The sequence below is a fragment of the Thermobia domestica genome, chromosome 2 (assembly GCF_964235325.1).
Source record: "Thermobia domestica chromosome 2, izTheDome1.hap1.1, whole genome shotgun sequence".
NCBI lineage: Eukaryota > Metazoa > Arthropoda > Insecta > Zygentoma > Lepismatidae > Thermobia > Thermobia domestica.
In genome coordinates this window covers 122,156,113-122,181,337 of record NC_137455.1, presented here as the reverse complement: position 1 = coordinate 122,181,337, position 25,225 = coordinate 122,156,113, and the positions used below count along the sequence as shown (strand labels likewise).

The 25,225-nt window shown below is 34.7% G+C and overlaps 1 protein-coding gene across 7 annotated transcripts in view; it reads right to left on the bottom strand.

Annotated features, from left to right (window-relative positions):
- dysc (whirlin protein dyschronic) overlaps nt 1-24,625 on the bottom strand; it is a 708,896-nt gene extending 684,271 nt beyond the window's left edge. For all 7 annotated transcript variants that reach the window (XM_081745580.1, XM_081745584.1, XM_081745585.1 and 4 more), the window contains exon 1: nt 24,311-24,625. The gene's annotated coding sequence lies outside the window, so the exon portion shown is untranslated. The remainder of the gene's footprint in view (nt 1-24,310) is intronic.
- Nucleotides 24,626-25,225: the final 600 nt, after the last annotated feature.

Below are 25,225 nucleotides of genomic sequence, written 5' to 3'. Positions count from 1 at the left end.
TTATAAAATATTATTTAAAAAAAAAAACTTATGAAGCGGATATCAGCTGTTGTTATAGAAACCGCTCTCACAACCTTTCCAGGTGGGGTCTAAGCAGGCGCGCATCCAGAATGATTCGTTGAGAGGGATCCAAGTATTAGGGGGGAAGGTCCAACATTACAAGCCACTATATCTATGTAGTATCGAACGGTTATTATTCTGCACCCAAAAAGATGGTAAGTAATTGTAAAATACTTCGACATATATTTTTAGGGGAAAAATTATATAACTAGGTCAGTTTTATAAGAGAAGAGTACAGGAGAAGATATATTGTCTGGAATGTGAAATTTTCATTCTACATCAATCATTTCCCATGGTTTTATTGAGAAAGTACATACCTATGTTGAGCTAGGAAATTTTGGGTTATCCCTCCCGTCAATGCGCCCTTGAGCCTAAGATAATATGTTACAACAATGCTTCCCAATCATTTTTACCGATCGGTACGCTTTGTTGAACGTTCACAATGTCACGATACACTTTTAGATGAGGAATTAAACATTGTTGCTACCATTGCAAGCGTTAGCTGCTAAAATCTGTCTCAAAACTTATTTTAATTTATAATAATTACAATTACGTTAGTGGACCTTATAAGATTGCAATGTTAGTAAGTCCGTCCGTTTGTTATTCCATACAATAACTCTTGAACGAAAGCAAATTCTTAAGTCCTATTTTTTTTCATTATATACCTAGAATGATTATCTCGACCTAACTCGTTAATGAAGTTAAACCCTTAACATGTTAACAGATAATGATAACTTTAACGGTAACCGTTATTCCACATGATAAATGTTTAACGGAAGCAAACTTTTAAATTCTATTTTTTGCAGTGGATAACTAGAGCGATTATGTAAGATGAGTTCATTAATGGACAAAATCTGCTAACATTTTAATGGATAACAATGACTTAAGTCCGTCAGTTACTCTACAAGATAATTCTTGAACGAAAGCAAATGGTTCGATTCTATTATTTGCAATAGACAACTAGAGCGATTATATAGGCCAAATTTGTTAATGGAATCAATCCGTTAACATCTTAACGGTTGTTATTGCAGTCAATCCGTTAACACCTTCATAATTAACGGTGACATATGTGACCGTTACTCCGCCCGATATCTCTTAAACGATAGTGATTTTTTAAAATTCTATATCTGCAATAGATAACTATAGCAATTATCCCGGTTGAGTTCGTTAATGGAGTTAATCCGTTAACATCTTAACGGGTAGTGGTGACTTTAACGATGGCCATTACTCTACACCAATGTTTCTCAAATTGTGGGTCGCGGACCGTTTCTTTGGTAGGTCGCGAGAAGTTTTTCCTTTTGATTGTGAAAATTTTATTTTGATACAAAAACATATGTTGTAAAGTAAGTACAATTCAGGAAATGAAAATGGAAAGCGTTTGTTCATGAGGCGAAGAGTAAGTGGTTACGTAGATCCTTGTCTTGTTGTACAGTGAGTAGAGATGCTGGGTTAGGATGTAAAGAGAATGGGTCAGTCAAGATCTGTCACAGGATATGGCATTGCGTTCAGAATAGTGTTAGCTCTGTGTTACCTTTCTATGGAAAAATTAGAAATATGCTTTACAAAATTTAATTGGTTTGAAATACCACCATTACGTAGAATGAGAATGTGTATTTGAATAAAAGTAGGTGGGCCACAAGGTACTTTTTAATATTTAATGTGGGTCGCGGTAACAAGTTTGAGAACCACTGCTCCATAACTTGAACGACTTCTGTTTCTGGCAATATATAGCTAGAGCGATTATTTCGGACGAGTTTGTTATGGAATAAATTCGTTAACATATTCATAGATAACGGTGAGTTTAACGGTGTCTATCCATATGTTATTCTCTACTATTGAAACAAAGGTGTATAATGGTAGAGTGCTAGAAGTTTTACTTCGCACGTTAAATGGCAGCAAACATCCTCTAGCGGCTAACGGACAAATTGAAATTTCCAGGTGTAATCCTCTTTACCGTCTTAATCGACTTTATTAAAGTGTTCATAGTAAAAGAAAGATCTGTCATACAAACTCTAAGATTTACAAGCCTTTTACATCAATGGTTCTCAACCTTTTGGACCCTAGCGCACGTTGGGTGAATGCGATTGTCCTGCCGTAACGTTAATTCAATCCACTCGTGCACAAGGGAGAGCGTAAGACTTGAACGAACCACAAAAAGGTTTCAATTCTTAAAATCGGCCTTGAAGAATTTACGTTATTACTCGTGAAAAAAGAAAGAAAGAAAAAGTCTAGACTTTTAATCCACTTGTAAAATGCATAATGGCTTTCGTCCAAGAAGAAAAAGTCTGACAGGTCATGAAATCTCCAACGCCCCATAAATAGTCTATCGGGCAGCAACCGCTGCTTTTTGTTCTTGTGTTCCCTTTGGAAACGAGATTTCTTAACGAAACATTTATTTATGAAATGTGAACAAAATTGAACGAATCTTTATATATATATATATATATATAGAAATTCGTTAGGGAAAAACTTACCCAACAGTAAACTATGTTTCCATTTGAGTGTCATCAAATCCCCACGAGACCAGTTGCAACGAGACTCCCCTAAGTTGAAGGTGTTTTGTGCCATAACCCGGTGAAAAGTTTATGGGTTTTTCTCGCCTGTCGACTGGATATGTACCCTGTGACGAATTGTGCTCACATTGAACAGTTGCTCTTTCATTTAATGTATTATTTATAATTGTAATTACGTTAAATATAATAAATGCTACGAAGCCTTAAAAACCCTATATTCATTTTGAAACACTATTATTCACTCTTTATTAAACTATTGTTGGAGAATCGTATATAAAACTTTTACCCTTTAACGCATATTTTTTCCGATCAGACTATTTTTTAAATTTGGAGTGGTTTCGGTGTAGGAAACACGAGATTAAAAAAAAAAGCATTAATGCAAATAATATGGGGTCTATGGGATATTTTATGGTGTTTGCATGTAGGGTCTATGGAAAGTTGTGCGTTGATATCTGCAAAGTCCATTAAAACTAGATAGAACCAATAAAACGCGACGAATGTCAGCACTTTTGCACTCATTATACTTCTGTCTAACAGAAAAAATCAACAGTTCAAAACGTGTCCACCTAAACGAGCAAAGAAAGCTCAAAGATGACAAGATGACAACGCATGCAGCAAGTAATACAGAGAGACCAACGCTGGCTTACTATGACATCTAGCGGGAAATTCAGAACTTCATTAGTGAAATGGCATTTTAACTGATACACGAAGCTGCTTTTCTATGTCCGAACTAGAAACTACATGGTGCAACACAATTTCAAAGTAAACTTTGCGTATATGCAAAGCAGCGCGCTAAAGGGTTAAAAGTTTGAAAATTGGTTCCGACACGTTGAACGGTATAGCCTCTAGAAATATACGTCAGGGCAACGTGAACAAACGGCCGGACAAACATTGATTTTTTTTTTTTTTTTTTTTGTATGTAAGGGCTATAAAACGTGCAAATTCGTTGAAATTTCCACATCTATTTTCATTTTCTCCTCTCCTATTGTCGCTCAAAAGTGAAGAAAACGAGGAACACATCCAGCTACGAACGGAGACAAGCAGAGTGTATATCTAGCAAACAACAAAAAACTTGTGCATGCAGGTAAAAAAAAAAAACACCATAAATTTATTCTGTTCTGTGTTGTTTTCCACAAAAGCAGGAAAATGAATAATTCATAAAATCGTAGTAGCCTCGTCCAATCTGGAATTTTAGTCCACAAATAAAAATATTGTGTTACAGGGATTTTTGAGGGATTTCAACGGAAACTTTGAGGGATTTCAACGGAATCTTTGAGGGATTTCAACAGAATCTTTGAGGGATTTCAACAAATTTTGTCTATGAGCATAGTTTTATATTCTCTCATACGATGCAATTGATTAAATAACTCGCTCACGTTTTCTCTAGCTTATGTTAATGGAAAAGAAGTGAGTCTGGTTAAACCAGATGAGAATCTGTTTCATCTCAAGACTTTATGACTCTGGTAAAGTTTTATTAACTACTAAATTTCTGAAGAGTAATATAACGTCTGATAAGAATTCACAATTTCATAAAGTGGAAGTGCGTAAAACATTGTCCGGTGGGAAGAGAGACTAATTTGACTCGATGTGGAATAAACAGTCAATATCTTATAAATGCAACTTGAAACATACATATTTCTAGTCATGAAAATCGCGTCATCGTAAGGTGGATTTTTTCTAAACTTGCTAAACTTTTCTAAACGTCCTTATTAAGACAATAGAATTTACTAATTGAAAATCATTTTTTCATGTCTCAATGTAATTAGATATTATCATTTCATCTCATATATATTTTATAAACAAAGATTTCGAAACATAGGCGGATGCAGGGGGACGAAAGGTAATTCTCCCTCCTCTAGTGGCACAAGCACTCGTCCTGCAAAAGCCCTGCGAGATGAGAAAACTGAGAATCTCTCACCGGAGGCAGCTATCTCCCCCCTCCCCAGAAGTCCGTTCTGGATTCGACCCTATTTCGAAATGACGTATTCCATACTCAAAGCCCTCTTCTTCTAACATCGAAACTGGAGTGCTGTTCAACACAGCAAAATGTGGAAGTCATATAAACAGCACTTATGTTTTTAAAAGTATGAGAAACCAAACTATAATCCTTTCCATTGAATTGGAAACTTAGATTTTCTTCGTGATTGAAAAAAAAAGTACCAAGAAACCTTGATTGGTATAATTATGTACTAGAAACTATGCGAGGATAATTTCATAAGCCATGGCAACTGTGCTACAACTGCCCCGAAAAGAAAAGAGCTGCAATAACGAAAATGCACTATATGCATTTATAGGTCATAGAAAGGTACTTTTCATTGCCATCAACAGATGACGTCTATGTATAGACAAGAGCTAACAGCAATCAAAAGAAACATAAACCTACGTACGAATTTATTTGATGAGGCTTTAATACAAATAAATACAAAAATAACACTATTTGCGTAACAAATAGCTAACATCTTTTAAATACCCCCCCCCCCACACACACACATACTGTGTCCAAACTTATTTTCAAACAATGGAACTGGGCTTGTAAGGGTCCTAACTGTGCCGATTTGGAAGGGATCAAACAGGAGTTCTACGACTTGTCACGAAGTTTTTTTTTTTTTCACCGGAACCGTTAAAATCCCGGAATTGAATCTGTTCTCTCTCGAACTATGAACGTACGGTATATGGTTACAAACATAAATATATCAAGTGCAATGTAATTATCGCAATCCCAAGTCTAAGAAGTGTCAATTTAAAAATTCCACTGAAGTACCGACGACTGATCTTCCTAGCATCAGTGATTGTAAGAAAAACAGTGTTCCTATCTTTTCTATCATTGTTCAGGGGATTTCACTTCTTCTTTGCACTGAAATTCTTTTAAAAACAAGACATTACTTTTTTAGCAGGACCAAAATTTAGCTAATTTTTTTACCCCACTAAGTACGAGACTAAACTTTTTTTGAGCGGAATATGCTAAACTAGAAATTGTGTGTGTTTGTGATGTTGCGAAATTTAATTTTTCATATAAATGCATGCGTCTCATGCAGTTATGCTGTAAAAATGGAAATCACAGAACTGGGAGTTACAAAAATATAAATAACAATAAAACTAATTACGTAACATTTGAAATCTAGCTTTAAGTTGTAATATGTCATATGTACCTTCAGCACCCGCTAATAAATAAGTAAACATAGAACTATCGAACCCTAGTTGATAAATATACACATTGATTGACTACACTCAGCCAACGATATTCAACACCTTTCCCATTTACAGGGAAAGGTGGCCACGAGGGAGCTATTTACAGTGTGTTTACTTTCCTATTTGGTACATACGTACCGTACTTTTTATTGTGTATTTTTACTTTTGTGTTGATTTGTGTGCATTGAAACCTAATCGAGGAACGAATTCATATATATTTATCGATCGATTGAAGACCCTCCTGCACAAGACTCCAATTAATGACGGCACAGAAAAGTACCTACTTTGCTGTGGTGTCAAACGCATATATCACATACGCATATAGTAGAATTCAAATGTTTCAGCTTTTTTGACGGTTATAGCATAATTTCGTATCTTATTAAGTGTTGTCAATAAACGTTGTCGTTACTGGCGGATCCAGAAGAGTAGTTTAGAGGAGGTGGATCGCCTACTGAACGTTCATGTAGGCTTGAAACACGAAGGTTTAGACCAAATCAGAATAAAGTACGGTAATATTTTATAACCAGACCTCAAATTCTAGTCCTTGGGAAAGGCAGTCACCGTGGATACTCTAGTGGTCATGGGTAGTTAAATGATCCTCGTAACTATTTTTACAGTAGGAATATATGTTACGGTGACAAGTTTGATTTGGTTTCCAAGATTAATTTTGAAAGAGAGATTTAAAAAACTAGGAGTAATGTCATGTTAGTTGTTTTAATTGATCTATAGAGCTCCCTCGTGGCTAAGCGGTTACCGTATGCGCCTTTAGAGTGAGAGACCCAAGTTCGATTCCGGATGGGAGCTCATGTAGTTCAAATTATACGTAAAGCTGTAATTCCACGTCTCATACAGCCTCACTGCTTAAAGGAACGCTAAACTCAAATTACATCACTTAATTAATTTATGAAAATTTTAATTATGAAACGGATAAAACAAAAGGGAAATGAAAATTTGCACAATAATTGAAAGTTCAATTTCATACAATGTTATGAGAAATATTCTGTAGAGTCCATATGTTCATCTGTTGTTGCATGTAACGGTTCAATTCCCGGTAAGATACCTCTGGTGCATGGGGTTCTTGGTTCGATCCCAGTTCGCGCCAAGTGAACATTGTGATGGACAAACACTGTGTGCGTGAGTTTTCTCGGAGTTCTCTTACTTTTTTTCATTCCACCATTTCATTCATTTCTCTTCTTCACCGTCTCATTTAGCCGAGCTGACATAACCGTGGGATATAAAACTTAAATATTTATTTTTTGTTTCTGGAAAAATAAACAAAATAAAAAAGCTTAGTTTTCTTCATGAATAAACATTGAATTGGCTTGGATGGAAAGGTGAAGATAGCTCTTAACAGTTATCAGGGATAAGCATAAAAGAAGTGTTAATTTCCTTTATAAAGCTCAACAATGGAAATTTAATTGTAAGGTGTCGGTCTAAAAACATGATTGGTTCACTGAGAGAAGGTAAGAGTACGCAAGAAACCTGCTTGACGACAAGGTTCACCGTTTTTCTTCAAAACACAGTGAACAATGAAAGCTATGTGCTGAAATGACATTATCTTGGAAATATAAACTAGATTTTATTGGGAATTTGATCCAAATGTTTATCCAAGTATAATATGTGATTCTGATGTCAATGGTTATTTATCTTTTCACATTATACACGAAAGTAACGCAACTCATACTGCGAAAAGCTTACAAAATGGTCTTAGCGAATAAAGATCTGTGTTGCTGAACACATGCCAAGTATTTTCATAACAACTTGAGATGGAACATATAACATCAACATGGAAAAAGTGATTTTAAAATAAACAGCGTGTTAAAGTGAGTATGTAAAGCATATGGTACAAAGCAAGATAAAGCAAATATGCACAGAACGAATCCAACACAGAAGATACACTGCAGAATTTGTTTGTAGTTTTATTTGTTCAATTGTTAACAATATTTGTATTGGATTGGTGGGATTGAAATGTTCGATTTTTACCTCTCATGTTGCAGCCAATCAGAGGGCAGTACGTTGAGTGATTTATTGCCTATTTTTAGCTAAATCTAGCTTGTTTAGAAAGGCAATTAGAAATACAAATCTACAAAATGCTTATAGCCTTAAATATAGGTTATTTTATGAAACTCTTTTGCCATTTTTGGCTTTCTTATTAGCCGTTAAATTAATTCTAAAAATACTTTTTCTTTGAAAATAAAATGTAATTTTCAACAATTAGTCTATTTGTCATTATATATTACTGTATTAATTGATTTCTCTAGACTGAGGATGTTGTATTATGCAACAAACACTTGTTTTTCATTCTTCTTCTCTCTCCCCACCCATAGGCTTACAACTATTTAACAATACTTATCGATTCAGAAAGAATTTTAATGTCGTTCCCGTAATGGCCTTGTTTGCTACTTTTTAATTATTGTGATTTTCTCATTTAATGGCAAGAACGAAAGTTTTCTAATAAAATTTAATAAACTGTTCGGTTCTTCAAGCCACAGTGATTTCTTTTGTTTATTAAAAGAAACGAATGGGATATCTAATTAGCTTGAAAACTCTCAATGCAATCATGATGATTCATGTGGGTGTACAGAGAAATAAGAAGTGTTTGTAAGGACTATGACCTGCCTATGACTATGACAATGTAGTCTACACTAACGCAACCAATCCACAATCCAGCGAGTGCATCCATTTCCATCGCCTCGGCTAGCTGCGACGTCATAAATGATAACTTTTTCAATTCAATTGATAATATAGCTGTTGACTTTCACAAATCAGATGAGTTGTTGATGGATTTTATTGTAATTTAAAGTCATGTATGTTGCTTTTTAGTCTTTAGCAAATAAAATCCAACATTTCAAATTTTACTATAACTCACTTAAAATCCTGCACACAAAAAAGGGGTTTAAAATCTACAATTTGGGTTATAGATTTATATTTGGGTTAGCAGTTCAAAATCTAGCCATTTTGCGTAAAAAAAACTTATTTGTGAAGGCCATCTAGCCTATTTTCTTCAGAGGTTGTTAGCAACACTGAGTATTATGTTGTTGAATAGAGTCGTATAAAAGGGCACCATGGAGAAGCAAGATTGTGAGTAATTCTTTACGAGTTCATAATGGGACATCCTGCCCATTTAGCTCAAGAACATCAACTGTGCATTTGGGTTAGAAGTGGTGAATGAACCCATCATATGCCGTTGGTTTGTAAAATATCGTGACACAACATTCAAATATGAACCCTACGACAACCGATTAACAGCTTGGTAGTATGATCTCCACCAGGAACATCATGAAAACAGGTTATTGGAAAAGTGTTCGTGTAATTCCAGACAAATTTGGTTAAATATACCTCACACCACTGTTGTTCGGCAGCTCTGCCCAATCGGTAAGGTAGAAAGCCGGATTCACGGGTGACATATATGAATTGATACGAGCAACAAGAACCACCGTCGATGTTATTGTCTGAGTCTACGAAGTAACTGAGAACATTTCCTACATCGGATTGTTCCTTCTGATAAAAATGGATCTGCTACTGCAAAATAAACTGTCAAAACGATGATTGGACAACGTGGTCAACGTCCAAGACTGATTCAAAATCACTTCTCCATCGCAGAAGATGTTGCAATTAGTGGTTTGTGGTAGAACCAATCCATTATGTAATTTACAGGGGAGGCGAAACCATCACTGCGGAAAGATACAATGTAGAACTCCATAAAGTGCGCCACAAATGTGTATGCAAGTATCCAAGAATGATCAACAAACATATGTTGGACGCCCACATGCCACTCTAAGGACGATGCAGACTCTTGATTAGTTGCACTATGAAACCCTTCCTTACTATACTATAGTCTCTTAACGTCTTTTCCTTAGACTACCACCTCTTCCCGCCCTTTCGATCACTTCTTGACAGGGAATAACTTCTCTGATAACTGCTCAGTGCAACACACGCTTGATTACTTCTTTGGGTCGCAGACTCCAGGCCTATTTCGTCATGAAATCCAATCGTTGTCTCAACGATGGCAAAAGTGCATGATTGCTGCCAAAGACTACTTTGACTAACCAGATATTGTATACATTCTTTGACCATGAAAATGACACCACAAATTCTCACATTTCAATCACACCAAGACAATATGCCTAATTATAAGGACTGAATCGCTTAATATAAATACAAGGGCAGAACGCAACAAGTAATATAAAGTAAATAGTAAAGTGTATCATGTACAAAATAGCAGGACTTAATGGAACCAAAAAAGAATGCAACATAAGTATAAAATTAGGTATTTTTGGTTAGTTTTTGAACACTTTTTCTGATGCTTCCCATTACATTTCGAACAGCAGCTTCATCAAAAGTTTTGAGCTTTATTTGAAGGCCATCGGACAAAGCTCTGGGCAATTTGGAGAAATTAGCACTTTCTCAACTACAAGGGCTGGGTGAAAAGTAATGGCAACATTCTTATAATTCGTTCCTGGCTTTATGCACAGAAGAATACCTGTTGCATTGCTTCAATGCAATCGCCTACAATCTCCATCACCTTCTGCCATACTGCAGAAGGCATCGTACACCATCAGCGCGTAAATCTTGAAGGTCTCGCAGGGACCGCCACGATGGTTACTCCCGTGCAGGAGTGTTTCCCGCTAAGTGCTTCCTTCATTTTGGCGAAAAGGCCGTCACGAAGTCCCTAAAACATTGTTGTGCACTCACCCACGTGCCACTCCAATCTTGATCCATGCACGTTGTTTGTCTCACCGAAACATATTGTTATGGCGCTTTTACTTTCCTCCTCTAATATACGGCACTGGCAGGCTGGTAGCCAGCCTAAAAATGTAGGGGGGCCCGATTCAACCATATTATAGTTCATTTGCAAGGCCACCGTGAAAATTTTAGGGGGCCAGCAAAACTTTAGGGGGGCCTGGCCCACCTAGAGCCCCCGTGGATACGAGCCTGGGCACTGGTGCGTTGACTGAACAACACAGTCGTCATCACTCAGCACACGCCATCGCCTACCACTCTCTTAGCAACTACGGAACGCTTGTAGTGCTGACAAGGTACATTCGCGAAGTGACCCCTCGGGATTCGTGTAAAATTGGTTCAAATGCAAAGTACTCCACGACTCAATGTGTATTGTACTAATTTTAGCGGCCAATACCGGTAAATTTGCATATTTATGGGTCTTCATATGTCTGGAATTCAGTCACACACTACTATAACGCTCGGGCACAAAACTGCTTTTACTTTCATTATATATAACTGGACATGAAAGTGGGCATATGTAGAACAAATTGGATCAAGTAATGCTTCTTTGACATATGTTACTAGCAATTGTAATAAAAATTATGACGTCAAATACTTCGGCTATAAACTCCTTATATAATAAACCTCGCTACCATTGTGTCATTAATTAAAGAGTGTTTTATAAATAGAAGTATGTAAGATATTTTGAACTTTGCCATCATTTAAAAAAATATGAAAAGTTGGACAGGAAGAATGTCTTTAAACAAAACTTTGATATTTAGTACACATCAATTTTCCTCTTCAACAATCGAATACAATGAATTGTGTTAATAGTAAAATATGTAAATCCGAAAAAAGAACGTATCCATAACGGTCCATGTTGCATGGTAAACGAGTGCAGCACATACATATGTAGTCGTTAAAACGAAACTAAAATATACATAAACCTTTTAACATGTATTTATCTAATAAGCTTTCTTTTCGATTAAAATAATAAAAAGATGAGAATACATGCGGAAACCTTTACAGATATGTAAAGAAAGAGAAAAAAGATATTTGCGTGACTGAAGAAAAGGTACTGTTACACTAATAAATTATATTAACTTCTATAGTCATTAACAAATGGATAGTACAGAAGATTCAGATGAATTTACAGCCTCCGGTCGAAAGAGGCCGACTGATATGACTCCTAGCAGAGTTCTAAATGGACGATCAAAGAAGTCAGGGCGCCATAGAATAAGAATACGTACAAGATCACAATTAACGGAGGCTCCAGACGAACTGGATTCACTCATGGAAGATCTTAGCGGAGTAACACTATCGAGGGAACCCAGAGAACAGGAAGGCAGTCAGACCAGAAATTTACCAAGCGCTACGTCACGTGAAAAACTAAGCAAACCAAAAGTGGAAAAACAAAAAAGCAACAAACCAAAAGAAGCACCAGAAACTCTCAAGGATATGAAGAAGACTGAGACAAAAGTACAGCAGCAGCCCTTGGGGAAACCCACGGACAGTTCTTTCCTTCCTTCGAAGTGCCTAAAGACTTTGTTAGAAAAACTTCCATACAAAGATGTTGCCAGGTTTCGAATTATTTGTGGAATCTTCGGGAGTGTTGCTGATATGGTGCTGTGGGAAGGTTTTTACACAGAAAGATGTTCTATAAGAATGTTTCAGTCTAGCCTTAAAAGACAACTACAAACACAACAGGACACAATGCCAATAGGTCACCAATTAGCTATATCAGCTCAATACTACTTCTTGCATTTTTTACTTTCGGAGTTGAATATTCTGCAAGTAAGTTGCTGTAAATTTTCTGTTAAAGGTCGGTGTTGCTTTTCTGGAGGAGCTATTCTGGATGAAATTCATCGTTTAGTTGGAATGGTAACATCTAACAAAATTCAAGGTTGGTTGCCCAGAGATGGACTCGGGGAAACGCTGTTTCGGTTAAATACAAACTACATTGACTACTTCGAAACACACGTTCAACCATCGCTCTGCAAGGGGAAAGTTGGTATAAAGATGATTGATATTCTGGATTCCAGCATAAACACAAGCAGTAATGTAAGTGTTATATATTCCAACCAACATGCTACTGTGATTGGTGAATATATTGTATGGGATGGACAGTCTTTAACAAAGCCACCAATACCTTCGGTAGCGACTGGGCCCACTCCCGAAGACCAACTTGCTTTATGCAGGTACCTAAGACAGATGGTGCGATGGAATAATATGATACATCTTCTATCAAAGCACCTGAGAGATGTAAGTCAAGCAACAAAAGATCCCAATTTTATTGTTGAGCTTTGTGATGGTCTTGATTTTGAGTTCCATCCGCTAGGGGAACTTCCACCTCCCAATCGGCAGTTTGAGAAAGAAATTTCTAAATTAGTTTGTTCGTGTCTGATTCCAGAAGAAAATCAAAGTAAGCAAAGTATAGTTTGTAACATTGATCTTGAATGTCCATTGAATGAAGTTCCACTACGCTTTGCTCCCATGCAACACGTGTGTAAATATCATCCTCACGGAGATTATTCGGACGCCATTGAAAAGGAGGAGCCCAAGTCACCAACTTCATTCCTAGAAATGACTGGGAAATACAGTTTCAATCTTCAATTAACTGCTGATGTGCCTGATTGCGCTTGCATCAAGCATTTGTCAGACTGCATGGGGTCGGACGCATACGAATATTCTAACGATGGGTACAAAAAACTTTTACCCCAAGAAAATGAAGGTATCCTTCAAAAGACTATAAACTTATGGCGAAATAAAGTTGTAAAGGCTTCAGCTGAACCTACAATGAATCTGGCTATAAGTAATGTGAGACGTAAATGTAACGACGTATGTGCTGCTACTCCTAAACGCTACAAGCATGGTTGAATAAATATTAGTATTACATGTTTTCCTTAAGTAATTTCATGAAGTTCTCCGCGTATCACCGTTGCCATGCTTCAAATAAATGTGTTTGTCTCGTTAATATGTACGAATTTGTAGTTTGTTTCTAGGGATAGAATCAAAAGAAGAGAATATTCAGATTGAAAATTAGCAATATATACGTGTTGACTCTTCTGTATCTTTAGACGAGCGCTTTTCAGATACAAAGATTGTTTTTACAATTACATGATCATAATTATAGTAAAATACTTAAAATTACGGAAATAAACTGGCAACATATTATATACGAACTCAGATTGTTCCAGCTGTATAGTATAACAAATTACACTCGCAAAAGAATTTTAAAGCGTCGCTTTGATAGTCCCATAAAAATTTCTTAAGAATATGAAATCATCCCTGTAGCCAGCTGTAAAGTTCAGGAGAGGAACGAGATTTGTCCTTTTAGAATATCGTGTTCGACATTATTTACGAGGGCACCGAAAACTTTATGGACTTTGGACCCTATTCTTCTAACTTCCTTCAAGTCTATGAGTAAATACTTACGTACACTATGAATGTGACAGTTTTCAGGTCATTCTTGTAAACACTGAGTCAGAAGAAAATAATATATTGTAAATGCAGTCCATGATTGTACAACTTTTTTGATTTTAATTTATCTTCATCTAAGATGCTTTAGTTAAGATACTCTTAACAACATAAGTCCTATCCTCTGGCCTAGTGGCTCCAGTGCATGACTTTGATGCACGAAAGCCTGGCTTCAATTGTCGGTGGCAGAACCTTAAGTTTGAGCGCATTGCGGTGGTTCGGATTTCACCTTAAATTGGGTCCACGTCTCATATATCCTCAGTTCTGAAAAGGGGCGCTAAACTGCAACCAATTCAATAACATTTTCTTTTTCTGAATTCAGATAACATTGCCTTATCAGATCGGGTGATTATAAATGCAGCCCTTCCTGCTGGTCTAATGGTTAGTGCGTGTACCTTTTGATGCATGTGGTCTTGGGATCGATTACTGGTGAGAAAACACAATCATTCACTCATTCATCACCCGTCTCTTTTAGCCTAAGAGGCACAACCGAGGGACGTTAAACTTATTTTTTTTAACAAATACAACGTCAGACACGTTTCACTTTAATTATACTTTTAATTTTTACCAACATATCTGCAGAATGCAAACAGATTATCGAACAAAAAGAAATAAAAAAGGTAAAAAGAGAGAGAACAAAAATACAAAGATTATAAAGTTGTACAAACAGCCATTGGTTATATGATATTTTTATTCTACTGTATTACGTTTAGTTGTATTAATACAATAGTGACATTTCATTATGGGGAACACAAATAATATAAAGATTTAACATAACTAAAAAGCACAAAATAAATCAAATTATTTCAAATAGTAAACTGTGGATTCTTCCAGTCGAGATTTTAAAATTTTGAAGTCCTATTACGAAATTGAAATTCTAAAGAAAAAATGTATAAAATTTTCCAGTTTTCCAGATAAAACACATATGAAGTGAATAGATTTATTTTGTATTAAATAGGATTCCAGACAGAAATTATATGTAACTGGATAATCAATTTACAGAGAAAGTTGTTGAAAAATTCTTGTCCGTTCTTAAGATTCGTCAAGTTATATGGCACGTTCAGTGCATAAGAGAATCAAGTTCATGTTTTGGTCATTCTGGACAGTGGCGGCTAGTGTTAGTGTTGCAGCGTTGCGCAACAACCAAAGTATTTCAAGAAAAAAATATTATTAGCAATAGCAGCAAAGGGCAGAAAAACTACTTTCTAATTCTCCCTTATATACTTTAAATAACATATTTTTTCTTCTATAACTGTAATCCACTAATCCGTTTTAAAAAGCTAAAAAAAAATCCGTCACAGAGTCTCGAATTTATATTGCGTTGCAGCGAACATACAACGACCAGATTTCTTCAGCGCGGGAATTGCAGCGAATGTTAAGTCGCCTTTCCCCTATCTCGGAAGTTAAAGGCTCAAGTTGTTGCAGTGTTTCTGCAACAACGCGGCACGGTTTGCAGTGAACGAGAAGGTTTTACGCGCTAAATAAGATTTCTGAATTTTATTTCACTACCAATTACAAATTGAACTTGGAAATGCATTCATATTTTTAAAGTTAGGACTACGCTGAAGCAAACCAATATAATGACTTAAAAAAAGTTATTGCAGAATTACAAAATAACAAAGAAAATGTGTAGTAGAGCAGTATACAAATGAAAGTAAACACGCATTTACAGGTTAATTCTTAGTTTAATGAAGGCTTCTTGTTCAGTTATTTGTGAACAGATATTAATAAATCAATATATAGAATCCCCCCTTTGCGGATAGTATTTTATTTTATAGTTTGTTTTATAAAATAAACGTATTTTATACTCTTGATAACTTTCCACATAAAACTGTATGATGGGAAACGCCACATTGAATTTAGAACTACTTAGCAATGTTCAGAGGCGCAGCCACGAGGATGGTCCACCGGGTCCATAGCCTCTAAAAAATTCGTTACTCGACTAACATTTGTAGGCATTCTTAGAAGAACTATACTTATATAACAGAAAAATGATTGATGTAGGCTAAATGTTTTATTTTACGCCTCATCATGTACTCTTTCTTTTCTTATAAACATAATCGTTCTATCATTTTTCTAAAAATATAGGTGACAGTAAGTAATAATTACTAATCTTCTTTTCGGGTGCAGAATAAGACGAGGTTCGATATTACATAGACGTATTAGACCCCCTCAAATAATTTGGATCCTCCCAGCAAACATTTCTTGGTGTAGAACTGGCAATGCTGTTTGTTTTGACATTCTTTGAATTTGGCTTCCGTTACATGCTGATCCTACATCTGGCGGGTTTCAAAGTTTGCTTTCCAGAACGTATGACATTCCTAAGCATTGTTTCGCCTCATGTGGAAGTATATTGTGTTCATCGTGCATTGCTTATAACAAAGACGGATGATTTGGAATGTAGTCTTTCTTTTACGCACGTGTGTGTGTTGGTCTATATGTGACATTCGCGATTCATATATCTCTTTTGTATCATTTGTTTTGGCTTTTGTATAAGCTGTATTTTTTGAATTAGCTGGTTTGGTTTTTAGTTATTAGATTTATCTGCATTGTATGTGCTATAATTCTCTAAATAACCCACAATTTCTCAATGAATTCTATACCATGACTTCTGTAAATAACTTACAAAAAACAGCAATTTGCCCAGCTCTCCACTGAGGAAAAACTTGCAATTAAGGCTTCAGAAGATTGTTCGAAAAAACATCCGGCTTAAATTCACAGAACATCTTTTGACAATAATATTGTTTGCATTAGATATATTTCCACAAGTTATTTTAAATTTTCCTTGATAAACTGTGAATAAAGTGTGTTCAATTTAATTTTTTATAACACTAATCTCTGCCATGAACTGTCTTCAGTCTACGCTACAGAGAAATGTGTATCACTGTCAGAGACTGGGTTTGCTAGAATGAATTGTTTGCAATTATCTAGAATAATTATTTAGTGAATCTAGAAAGCTTCTGAAACCCATATTAACTATACCTATGACGTGAGAAAAAGGTGACAAGAGTTTTTCCATGTCGAAAAGAATTGACATTTTCAAGGAATTGAATGTCCCAAGAAAGGTTATCACCATTGGTTAAGCTTTCCATCGAAAATGGCCTGATAATTAGAATACCACAGTTCAACCAGCATCTATTATACAGATTCGCTTCAATCAAAGAGAGAAAAATGGACTTTTACTAATTAAATAAAGTGACTAATCGGATAAAATGTTCTGTATTTTATTTTTATTTTTTAAAACAGAGTTTTATTTAATTTAACACGACACATAGCATTTGCATCTAAAGTTATGCTCATTAGACTATGGGTCAAGTTTATATCTTCTGTCTCCGATTCACTGTTTCTTCCAGACATGTTTTTAGGGAGCACTTCCTCCCCGAAGCTCTGAGAGTGCTCCCGCGGAGGAGACCAAATTAATATGTTTATAATATAATGATAAATAGACCTACTTCCCCTGGGATACTAAGTGTGCCCCCTCCTCCCGGAACGTTGTTTCTGAAAGAAACACTGCTCCGATCGTTCGTATTGCAACACCGGAAACCACAATCCACCGTCCGCCACTGATTCTGGACATATTTCATCTTCAAAGATCTCTATCTGAGACTTGTTTCAAAGCTTAAAAGATTAATGTCCAGATATTGTAAATTATTTTTATGATGTAAAAAGAAAACATAATTAACTTTTCAATGTACTTAAGCGTACTGTATAAACTTCATCTCTTTTTCACTCAATTTTGGTAGTTGATTTGATTCCCTTGTGGTCTGAACGCCCCAAATTTCAATAGAAAGTTACTGTTGGGTATTGGTAAAAGTATTATGTTCTGATTGTATATTTATACTAGAAACTACGATAAAAGGGACTTTGTTACAGAGAAGGAACAACGTATCTAAACTTTCTCTATCAATGTGTTGTTTATAATATTGATCATATTATCGTAATTGCAGTCAACATTATGAAACCGAAGCTCTTAGACAAGTAGTTAGCATTCTTGCTTCACAATAGCAAGATTGAGAGTTCATATTATTTAGTTGGCCATTCTTATTGATTTTCTCAAATTTTCCTCAGTGAATGTGGGGATGATACGTTTAAAAATAGGTTCCAATTACCTCTCTTCCGTTATTGTTTTATTAGGATCACACAGTGACACTTATACGATTATACTGTTAACACGTACGTTCATCCATTACGTCATACGATAACTCTTAAGCGAAAGCTGTCTTTTTTTTTTAATTGTCTTTCGCAATAGACATCGTTGATGGAATTAATCCATTATCATCTTAGAGGGTAGTAACTCTAACAGCGACTAAATAAAAAATGCGGCAAATAAAAAAAAAACTATGCTTTAAATATTTTACATTCTGTTCTATATTGGCCTTATAATAGACATCTCCGTTTAGAAGTAAGGCAGATCAGATAGTACTATATCAGCGAAGACAGCATCCGCGAACCAATGCACTGTTCATGCACCATTTAATTTCGTGTGATAACTGGCGGACCTGTAGTGCCATGTAGTTTCAGTTTAATATGTAGCTCGTATTATACATATTTTGTACTTTCATTGAATATATAGGGTGATTATAATTAAAATCCCACTTTCAAAATGCTGTAGAAAACGAACTACTGGTCAGAATGACTTCAAATTTGAACTGAATATGCTTGAAGAATGAGAAAACGGTGTGGCATAAGAACAAAACGATTTTCCCTCCTCCAATGTAGTACGATCTTGTTGTGGTGGATGGGCTTTCCACTAAAAGTGCCACAACTGTAGAATGGCTTGGAAGTTATTTTTTTCCGTCACGAAACAGAAACTATCATGCACATTGAACAGTACAGTTGATTTAATGTGCAACGCATGCCAAAACCTTCGTATTTTGATTCAAAATGTCACTTGCAGCCGAATCCACTTTTGTTATGCCGCTTAGAGCGCCATCTATTTGATACACTTTGGACTTTTTTTCTTATGCCATACCGTTTCCTCCTTCTTCAGTCATATTCAGTTCAAATTTGAAGTCATTCTGGCCAGTGGTTCTTATTTTTACGGCATTATGAAAGTAGGACTTTAATTACTCTGTATTATGTTGTATTTTATCATATAATAGTTCTTCTTCTTTTATCATATTATAGTTAATACCTATACGTATTACCGTGGATAATATTTTGAATATCTTCCCTCTACGTACCCAATGTTGAAATTATTCAATTATATGACACATTCCATACTTCTGAACCTAAAAGTTCCCAAATATAAACTTTCTTGGTTGTTCGACCAGCAATATAAACGAAATATTTCGTGTAAGTGAATGGCCTGTTCATATTTTCTAAACTCAATCCTCTTCTCTCACATACTACATGTTGAGTCATTAAAATCAATGATTTAAAAGGCACATGTAAATTTCCTTACACGCCCTTTTGAGGGGGCAGTTCCAGAATTCTTATTTGTGAATTAGATATTTCGAATTCTGCATCTGAACGTCCACTACTATAAAAGAAACACGTACTAATACTAATTTTTTCCCTTAAGTTTAAGTTTAACGTCCCTTTCGGCAGTAAGACTGTATGAAACGGGGACCTACTGATTAATGTGGAATCCGTACCACATAAGCTCCTACCGGGATACAATTCTTTCTTCCTCCTCGGGATAGGATATCATTTGAAAATTGCAAATCGTGCTAAACAGCCAAAATTGACGCCCTTACATCATACCAAAAATCATTGTGATCCACGAAGTTTGTGCTTAAAGGATATGTTATAAAATGAATTATCCATTTTCAAGTAATAAGACTTTTCACCCTTCCCTCTTTCACTTCTTCGCTTTTGAATTTACAATATACCATATGATATAAATCAAATATTATTTTCTTCCTCTCCTCCTGCGTTCCCATTTTGAATTCATGCAAGTGAATAACATTTGTTTCTTGTGATTTAAATGTCCTTACATATTACTATCAAATTTCGTGACTGAGCATCCAGTGGTTCAAATGTTACGTGCGCGTGATGGAAAGAACCTATATTCTGTGTTCAATCCTCTTACACATTAGAATGTTAGAAATTCTTTCTTGAGAACCCGCTACAAGTTTGGGAATTTTAACTAACTTATTATTACTTACTGTTTTCTGAAGATCAAGTAGTCAATCCTATTTTGCTTTTACATGTTTTTAATAGTGTAGTTTTTGACATTTAAACTACCACCAAAGTTCATTTAAAAAAATAATTCAGAATCATTACTTTCTATAACACAACGAAGTTTTAGAGAATTAGACACACTTTTTTCATCTTTTTTCTTTTTTCGGGAATTGTGAACATCAGTTAAAATTTAGTTTGAATTCAAAGTTAATCCCTGTGAGTTAGGCAACCCCGCTGTACTTAAGAGTACAAATGGTTTTACGTGGCAAAGGGTTACATTGCACTTGAAAATCGAAAAAATTACCTGTTTCTGTTCAAGCAATTTACCTTGGTTTAGATGCATTTTTTTCTTAAGTTTAATGTTTTACAATTATGCGCTTTAGGCTAAAGAAGACGGATGATTAATGAAAGTGATTGATTGTGATTTTTAATTTGTATCTTCTCCAACCGAAAATCGAACCTGGAACCACGTGTATCAAAGGCTTGCGCGCTAGTAACTAGAACAGCAGGAAAGGATAGGTGATTTTTTTTGTTGCCTTCCCAATGTTTCTCAAAGTTTCTCATTAGCTCACTATAGTAGTAAACACCGGCCAATTTCTAGGTGTGTTTAAAATCAGGATGTTTGATTGGTTGGTTTAACGCCCCGTTTCAACCACGAGATATATGAGACAGGACTTAATGATTAAAGTGGGATCAGGACCACTACTCAAAGAACTAATGACTATGTCAGTAACAAAAATGACTATGCTCATGACTGTTACTAATGACTTTTGCTCACACTTGGGTAAGTTTTTAGTTGTGTTATTATTATTATTTTGAGAATGTTGAATCTAATGACACAATTTTCTAACACATTCGTTCATGGGGTTGCAAGAAAAATGACCTTAAAGTTGAAATCATTATATTTATTTTTATTCAACATTTGACTTCACTTTTCTAGGACCTGCATGAACATAAACACCGACTACGTGGGTGCTCAGTGCCTCAAGCACCCATTGGAGGAATTTAATGCTTGCTGAGCACCCATTGAATTTTTGAGTTCGAATTAACTTCGAAATTATTACCTTCATACAGTGAACAATAAAAATAAACTATAGTGCATGTGATCCCAGGTCAAATTTTAGATACGGATTCATTTGTGTTCAATAATAATTTATCAACACCTATTTTAGACTCCCCAGGTTTACGGCACATCGAGGACCGAGCAATATAACATTACGACGGTAATAATAATCCGTGTATGTAATTTTGTATAATTATTTCTTTAAAAAAACTTGGTGTTTGATGTTGTTGATGTTGATGTTTGATATATTTTTTTAATGTAAAACGCTTTATATAAATTAAAAAACAGTTGAATCATTTTCTACAGCACTTTCACTCAAATTATTCTCAAATGTTTTAAAGGTTTAACTGTAATCGTTATTTTAATAATCTTCTGTCTCCTTATTTTGCCCAGTATTGCTAAAAACGTTTGAAATTCACAAACTAAATATTAATGTTTGGAATTTTGTTCAATATAAAGTTTAGCAAATCGTGTTAAAATAAATTATTATTATCATTATAATAATAATAATAATAATTATTATTATTATTATTATTATTATTATTATTATTATGTTTTTGCAATTTAAACATAATTTCACGTTCAATTTATTTTCAGCAGATCTTGGTACCCTTTCTTGCCTCTCAAGGGGAATTTGGGAACCATTAGTCTATTGGATCTACTTATGTATATATAAATTGAGCGTTAGTGTCGAAGCCTGAGCACCCTTGAGAACCTTAAAAAGTCGCCGCCTATGCCCATGAATGTGTATGTTCAAAACTAATTCCATTGAATTCAGCGTTCTCAAATTAGTAAAAGAAGAATGCATTAGAAATGTATAAAAACGTTTGGCACTTCTTACTAGTGACATGGTCGTTAGTTGTTTGTAACTGACACAATAAATTCACTGTACTAGTTACATACGAAATAAGTGAATCAAAAGAAAAGTTGATATCAACATTATATGAAAATGTTTTATCTCTTTAAGGAAAATAAAGACAATTTCGTGTGAAATGGTCTACTATGATGTATCCAAAACCGATGAAAGGAAAAGATGATAATGTTATTTTGTAGATATTGTATCAGTAGCGATGGTTTTAATAGAGTCAAGCAGAATAATCCGAGAGTATATTAAAGTTGCAGAGAGGAAAGATGGTACAAACTGTTTAGAGTTGCGGAGAGTGCAAAAATGCCTTGAACAAGGTCATACTTTAATCTTAAGTGACAGGACACTCAGCTGTAATAAGATATAGATTGCTTAACTAGGCAAATACAGACTTTCATATGGTATGAATGCGAAAAAAGTTATTGTGTGAGAAAAACAATAGAATATTTAATACAAAGTTGTAACGAAACTTCACGTAGATCAACGATCGAAAAACATTGAAAACAGTAAAGCATCTTTCATTAATCTCGATGAGATTTAACTTCAATTTTCAGGGGTGAACAAGTTTAACTATGGTTTCTAATTCGAGGAGGGCCAAATCAAAAGTTACTCAGTTAAAGACAACAGTAACATAGGAGAATCAGTGTAGGTGTTAAAGAGGTAAACTTCAGCTAAATAAACGAAAAAAAAGATAGTTAAAGACAGGTACAAAAAATTGTGTGACGTGATTTATTGTCATAACTCAATGAAGGGAAAGCGAGGGGGAGTATATTGGAGATCAGATTTGCCCTTGAAATTCTCAAATTCGTGCTTCATAAAATGACATTGTAAATCATGTCCAACTTTCTACAATGATGGCCGTTTTTTTAATGCAAAATCATGCATATATATATATATATATATATATATATATATATATATATATATATATATATATATATATATATATATATATATATATCTTCAAAGAAATACTTAGAGTTCATATTGAATACAATTGCATATTTTGAGATCCCTTTCCCTTTCTTTCTTTTAACGGCTAGCATACGTTAAGATCCTTTTCTCATTATCCTAAGGTTGGAGGTTCGAATTCTACTGTGAAACATTCTGACTAGGTCGTTTTATTTGTCCTACCAAGTGAAGTGCTATAATGTTTCTTATTCTTTCATTGGTACTTTTTAAGGAGCAAAAAGGCATTAATAATAATTATATCTGAAACATTGGTAATAAATAAACTATCGGTAAAAAACAAATAATTAGAGATTTTTTTTTAGAAAACTCAGTTTCGCTCTTCTTGAAGAGAATTGTCTGAATATTGCCGTTGTGAAAGAGTGTGTGAGTTAAAAATATAACTGCAAATGATGCAATTAATCAATGACTTACTTGTTGGAATGAACGAAATTCATTATGTAAGAGTGGGTCACACTGCATGCATAACACAGTTCGTTTCCACTAAAAGAAAAGATCGAAATATAATTACCGAAAATTACAATTTAACGTTTTCACTTTTCGTATTTATTATATATTAAAATATGCGAGTATACTATAATCCAAACAGAAATAACTTTATAACAAGATATGCTATCCAAACACACGCATGTTATCTCCGTCGATATCTATTAAAATTGCACTTAAAATTGCAATATTTTCACTAATGAGAATAATTGAGTGCTCCTTCGTAATTGAAAGTAATATTTGAATATAAAATTTATGGGTACGTCTGATAAGTATATTTTTAAACAAATATTGCTACATAATTAGGAATAAATTTGTCATCTGCAGAAGAATTCATTTTAAACATTTATAAATAAGTATTCAACTTTAATCAGGTATCAAAACGAATGTGAACTCTTCATAATGTTGCATCAAAACTCCCATTCAAACAAAAACAACAAAGAAAGATGAAGGAAGATTCGTAAATCAGAAGAAACAAACGAACAAGATTTCAAAAGCTACCTCCTTCAGTTTATCACCATTTAATAAAAAATAATTTCCCAGAATACTTTAATTTTGACAAAATGACAAGTGATATACATTTAGACATCTTTAGTTTTCTATGTATTGTTATATGCAATTTATATTGGGTATGTAAAAAAAAAGTTTATCTGTTTAGAAATTTTTATCCGCTATTTAAATCTTTTAACAAAGTTTAATTAAGTTTAACTTAATTAGTTAATGAAGAAAATAAAGCATTTTACTAATTGCAATTTATCCAAAATAAGATATTAGGTTTATCCAAATTATTTCGGAAAAATAGTTTTTAGAAAAGAAAATTTTAAAAATAGCACTTACCATGAACTTGCACTGATAAGCCAGCTATCTGCCCTTCTGAGCCCCAGTAGCGATACTAAATTTTACACAGCTCATGGCTACTGGATTCACATCAGAATAATTATTTTCGGAAAGCACAAATTTTCTTTTAAATATTAGTAACAACCTCCACACAGGCAATAAACAGAAGCCATAGGGAAATGGATGAAAATAAATAACACTGCACTGTAGACCGTTTGTGACAAGCGTTATGAGGGATACCATAGACGCGAAAACACCTCAAGAATACAAACACCAACCAACTGTCGCCACCCTCGGAACGGAGCGCCTTGCAGCTCCTAGCTCAACCAGAGCGACATCGACTTCGATTGCAAACATTCCCGCCACCTAGCGCCCAGCAGAGAAAGTATCATACAGATTACGTAATCAGAAATGTCATCATTTGAAGTTAGATCAATAACGGAAGGAACAAGTCAACAGGTACTTATAAGCTCTAAAATATTCATGAAAAAGAATAGAAAGATACTGCTAATTTTTAGTACATTTGAATTGTTTACAAAATAAAATTAAGACATAGCGAAACTTTGGCTACATCCCTAAATTCGGCAGAGAAGCAGTTTTCTTCCATTTTTAGAAAACGTTTGTTGCTATTTTTTTTCTATTCTCATTACTTTGAACATTATTTGGAAATAACAAAGTGAGCATATTCTAGTAAAGAAATTGTGATAAAATTAAGCATGTCCAAACAAGATGCATATTATGAAATATACTAAAATAAGCCTATTTTAGATTCTGTTAGGGTAAGTTCTCAATTCACGTATTCTCATTACTTCAAATATATCCGTTTCTTTTATCTTTAGTTTTACTCAAAGCAACAAAAGTGAGCACTTTGCTTTTCGCAGTTTAATACCCCGAGATTTTTTTTTTAAAGTCTTT